This window comes from Nycticebus coucang, chromosome X (genome assembly GCF_027406575.1).
Source record: "Nycticebus coucang isolate mNycCou1 chromosome X, mNycCou1.pri, whole genome shotgun sequence".
NCBI lineage: Eukaryota > Metazoa > Chordata > Mammalia > Primates > Lorisidae > Nycticebus > Nycticebus coucang.
The window spans coordinates 73,308,046-73,313,908 of NC_069804.1; positions in this window are offsets into that span (position 1 = coordinate 73,308,046).

Below are 5,863 nucleotides of genomic sequence, written 5' to 3' on the forward strand. Positions count from 1 at the left end.
AACAATCATTCAAATTTCATGGAAAATTTATTTTATGAGAAAAACTGTGTATGTATTTCATTTTTTTTTTTTGCACCAAATAAAACTCATACTAACATTACAGTGAATCTGGACAGTATTTAGTCTGAGGCAATAAGAAAGATAGGACATCAATTTGAAAATACCCTCTATCAGAGCAACATATGTCGAACTAAAATTAAAGAAAGAACAAACATCAAATTTATGGTGAAGCTTGATTGAAATTATTTATGCTTTATGAAAAGTTTATGAGGACAACGTCCCCAGAAATCTGAAGTTTACAAATGAGATAACTCATTTTAAGAAAGGATGAGATAATGGGAAGATGAGGCCTATAGTGACAAACTATTCACATCCATTTTTGAGACAAAAGTTCATCATGTTTGTGCTCTAATTTAAGAGGACCGTCAATTAACAGCACAAATAATAGCCAACACCATCAACAACTTAATTGGTTGAGCTTACTTAATTCTGTCTAAAAAAATAAAGTTGAACAAACTTTCCCCATGATGGGCACTCAAACCATTGAACAAAATGGGTGTGAACTACGTGGCTTCACGTACAGGTGGATTTTTGTTCAATAATAGTTACATCAATTTTTGAGTCAATAAGCATAATAGACATTAGCCTGTAGTTTTATTTTCTTGTGATATCCTTATCTGATTTTGGTATCAGTGTAATCATGAGTAGAATGACTGAAAAAGTGACCCTTCTTTTTCTATATTTTTAAAAACATGCAAAGATTAATAGAATTCAGAAATGAAGCCGTCTGGGCCATAATTTTTTGTTGGCAAATTTTTGATTACTGATTTGATCTTTTCACATGTATAGATCTATTCAGACTGCCTATAACTTTTTGAGTTAGTTGATAGGAAGCAAATTTTATAATTTGAGGAAATTTTCCATTTCATCTAAATTACCTAATTTGTTGGCAGACAGTTATAGTATTTCTTGATAATTCTTTTGTAGTTTTTTGAGATGGATAATAATGTACCTCATTCATTTCTGGTTCTAGCAGTTTGACTCTCCTAGCTTTATTTTTCTTGATCAAATTAACTAAAGGTTTGTTATAAATTTGTTTTTAAATAAATATTTACACAACTTTATTTCTATTTCGTTGATCTTTCCAAGGAACCTTTTTTTTTTCTTTTTGGTTTAATTGTTTTTCTTTGTTGCTTTCTAATAACTATTTAATTAATTTCTACTTTAATCATTGTTATTTCCTTAAGTTTGATTGCTTTAGGTTTAGCTTGCTCTTCTTTTTACCACTGTCTTAAGTTGGAAGTTTAAGTTATTGATTTTAAATCTGTCTTCCTTTTTAATACATGCTTGTACATCTATAAATTTCTTTTTAAGCACAGTTGTAGCTATATACTATAAGTTTGGATATGCAGTACCTTCCTTTTAATCTATCTCAGTATTTCTGTTTTTATTTTCCTTTTGATTTATTCTTTAACCCATTGAGTGTTTGTGAGTGTGTTGTTTAATTTTCATTATTTTATAAATTTCTCTAATCCTTTTCAATTAAAAATCAATTCTATTCTATTTTGACCAGAGAACATATTTGGTGTTATTTTATGCTTTTAAATGTATTAAAGGTAGTTTTATGGCTCATCATATTCTCTATCCTGGAGAATATTCCCTGTGCACTTGGGAAGATGTATATTTCTACTGTTGGGTGGCGTTTGCCAGATTTATCTGTTAGGTCTAGTTAATTTGTAGTTGTTCTAATCTATTTCCTGGTTGACCTTCTGTCCACTTGTTTTATCAATCATTGAAAGTGAGGCATTGAAATCTCCAACTATTATTGTTAGAGTGCCTTTTCTTTCCTTTATTTCTGTCAGTTTTTTCTTCATGTATTATATTTTGGTGCTCTCCTCTTCAGTGAGTATACATTTACATTTGTCACACCTTCGTGATGAGCTGAAACTTTTATTATACTATGTCCTTCTTTATCTCCAGTAACTTTTTTGCATTAAAGTCTGTTTTGTCTGATATTAGTATAATCATTCTAGTTTTCCAGTAGTTGCCATGTACATGATATGGATTTTTCTGGCCTTTTAATTTCAGTCTATTTATATGTCTTTGAATCTAAAGTATGTCTCTTGAACAGAATATATAGTTGGACCTTCATTTTTATACAGTCTGAAAACCTTTGCTTTTTGTTTGGATTTTTCAGTACATTCAAATTTATTGCTAATATATTTGGAATTATGTCTGATTTTAATTTTTATTTTCTACATGTTTCATGGTTTTATTTTTTAACCCTTTGTTCTCCTTGTATTGCTTTCTTTCACATGGAATGAATATTGCCCAATGTAGCATTTTAATTTCACTAATGGTTATCACTGTTTTTTCAAGTTTATTTTTAGTGGTTGCTCTAGAGTTTACCATATAGTCTTCATTTATTCATATTTTTTCTCCTGGAGCTTCTGTTATCTGTGGTCAATCATGATCCATAAATAGGTGAATATAGTCCAATAAGATATCTTAAGAGAGAGATAAACCATATTTACACAACTTTATTACAATATATTGTTATAAGTTTTTACATTTTACTAGTTATTACTGATCATTTTTACTGTGCCTAATTTATAAATTAAACTTTATCTTAGGCAAGTATGCATAGGATTTGAATTACCAACTATGATCACTTGTCAGCCTTAGGTCTCTTATGAGGCAGATCTGCTAGAAACAAATTATTTGAGATTTTGTTTCTCTGGTACAGTCTTTATTTGCCTTATTTTAAGGGTAGCTGGATATAGGATATTTGTTTGAATTCATTTTTTTTCTTTGAACACTTTAAATATGTTATGTCATTGTCTTCATGAGAAGTCAGTTTTTAATCTTATTGAGGTTGCTTTGTAAGTGACATGTCATGTTCCACTTGCTGCTTTCAAGAATTTATCCCCCCTGTGTTCTTTGTGGGTCTCTTCCAATATATTTTACTTAGAGTTCATTGAACTTCCTGGATGAGTACTTCATAGTTTTTCACTAATTTCTTTTGAAGGGAGTGGGAGCGGGCAAAATGGCCAACTGGAAGCAGTCTCCAACAGAAGCTCCTGTCCAGAGGGAAGGATAATGTCCAGAAAGTACCCAATTAAGCTGAAGACTGGGAGCTGAGCCAAGTGAGAAGTGAGATAACTGCAGGCAACCTCTGCTTAGGCAAGCTGTGACTCCAAGAAAGAAATCTTCAGGTAGAAAACTCATCCAAAAGGAAAAGTGTCCAACCACTCCCCCAAGAAAGCTGTTTTTTTTTTTCTTTACCATTTCTCTCTTCATTTGCTCCTGTCGGTTTTCTACAGGTAAGTAGTTATCTGAAGACCTCTTGTCTCACCCCATGGGTGAGAGCTGTAGGAAGTGGGGACTACTTCCTCCAGAGGGACCCTTTGGTGACTCTGAACACTCTTGCCAGGCAGAAAAATTGAACTAACATTTTTCCCTGCCATTCTGAGCTTCCAGTCCACCCTTCCCCCCTCATCTGATTAACCAGAACCCTAACACCTGCTGAGACTGAGGGAGGAGGCTCATGAGCAGTGTCCTCCACTCCCAGTCTGCTGGACCAAGCACCCTATCCCCCACCTGGCCAGAGTCAGCTGGAACCCTGCATCCTGTGCCCTGCCATCATGCATTCCCTGCCTCCATGCCACTCTGCGTGTCCTGAGCCCTGCCCCAGGTACCCTTTCTGCTTTGATGCCACTCCCCCACATGACCAGAGTCTGCTGGAGCCACAGGCCGTGTTCTGCACTTAGTGCCCTCCCTGCCTTCACGCTACGCCCAGGCCAGAGAATGCTGTAGCCACGTGCTGGACCCGCCCTGCCTCCAAAGTAGGCCCCTGCCCAAGCCAGGAGTCATGAGCCGAGTGGTGCTCTCCTTGCTGAAGTCACTGGGCACTGGATACTGCCAGAGTTGCGTGCATCATCCCACACCATGCTACTGGATCTGTGTGCACCATGCTCCTGGAGCTGCTCCTACAGCTAGAATTCCATGGCTTTGGTAGTGACAGAGGAGCTGTTTAGGGTTACTTCCCACAAAGATCCAGCAAAAATAGAGTGATCCTGCAGGGGTCTAATCTTGGAGCGACACCTCCCCAGCTCTGTGCACTGCCAGAGGAAACTAAAACTCACCATATAGGGATACTGGTGCTTCAGAGCAGCATGGGCAAGGCATGGTGGCTGCAGGAGAAAAGCAATTGCTGTCCTGGTATCCCCAGAATTAGACTGATCCCAAGTGGAACACTCACTAGTGGCTATTGAACACCCGAGGCAGACAGGCCTCAGCTCCCCCTGCTAGCTGTTAGCAGAGGGCAGTGGCCTGACCACAGGGGCATTGACCTTCCTTTGACTGACAGGCACTAAGCCCTGGCACTTCTGCTTATTGGAGGGAGCAGGACTGCAGCTCTGTGGGGTCACCAGTGACTGGGAGTGAAAAAGGAGCAAAATGGAGAAAGAGACTTAGCCACTTGGTCCAACTGTGCTACTGGGCAGGACTTTATGACTCCATAGAGCACTGGAGCAAGCTAAATATGAGAAGCCAACAGACCTCTGCCATCTAGCTGCTGGAGACCTCTGAATTCTCCCACGTGAGAGTTTGTACTGACTGTGTCAATTGGTTTGGAACCCTTAACCTGAGACAATCACTAAAGGACCCTGTCAGGTGGTACCCTGGTTGTGTGGTAATTGGAAGGGTAGATTTTCCTCTTCCAGTTGTTTCATGGGGGATGGGCTGTCTTAGTTGCTTGTATTTCTGAACAGCTAAGACATCACCAGTCTTTCCACCAGGATCAGAAAAAAACAAAAACAAAAACAGCTGAATACAAGGCAGCCACCTAACCCCACCATTCAGTGAAAAACAATCATGAGGTGGAATCAGAGGAAAAACTCTGGCAACATGAACAATCAGAGTAGATCAACTCCCCCAAGAAATGATAAAGCAGACACAGCACAAGATCCCATTCATAAACAAATGGCTGAGATTTCAGAAATTGAGTTCAGAGTTTGGATAGTAAATAAAATCAACAGAATGGAGGAAATGATGGAATTAGAATTCAATGCAGTAATTAAAAAGATGTGTCAAGAATTCAACGAATTTAAAGACAAAATGATCAAGATTTGACCCATTGAAGCAAGATTTTGCAGCCTTCAAAGATCTAAAAATTACAATAGAATCCCTAAGTAACAGAATGGAGCAGGCAGAAGAAAGGATCTCTGAAATTGAAGACAAAGCTTTTGAACACTCCCAAATGCTCAAAGAGGAAAAAAACTGGAGAACAAAAACATATCATTCTCTCAGCAAGCTCTGGGATAATTCGAAGAGATCTAATATTATCCTTATGGGAATACCTGAAAGTGATGAGGTTGCTGTGAAGGATACAGATGCTTTGCTTCATGATAGCAGACAGTTTTAGAAAACCAGCACAACTCAACCCAAATAAAAATTCTCACACACACATTATAATTAACTTCACTAAAGTTAATATGAAGGAGTGTGGAAGGCTGACACCACAGCATCTATTTTGTAGGCCAAGTGCTATTTCTGGTACTAACAGACTTAAGTTTCTATTTCCCTGCAAATGACAGGCCTAAGTTTCTATTTCCCTGCAAACGCCAGGCCTCTTCTCATAAATCACGTGAGCAAAACTTGGAAGCTTGCCGTTGGGAACTTAACTCCACCATGGCCAGGTTGCTTGGATACCTGGTGACGCAAACTTCTTCTTTCACCTACCCTTATATACCCTGGAAGAACTTTGCAATAAACGAGACTTGATCAGACTCCTGTCTTTTCTCCATTCTTCGCACCCCTTGCCCGTTCCCATTCTCACCCCCTCCTCTAGGTATCCCTGTTG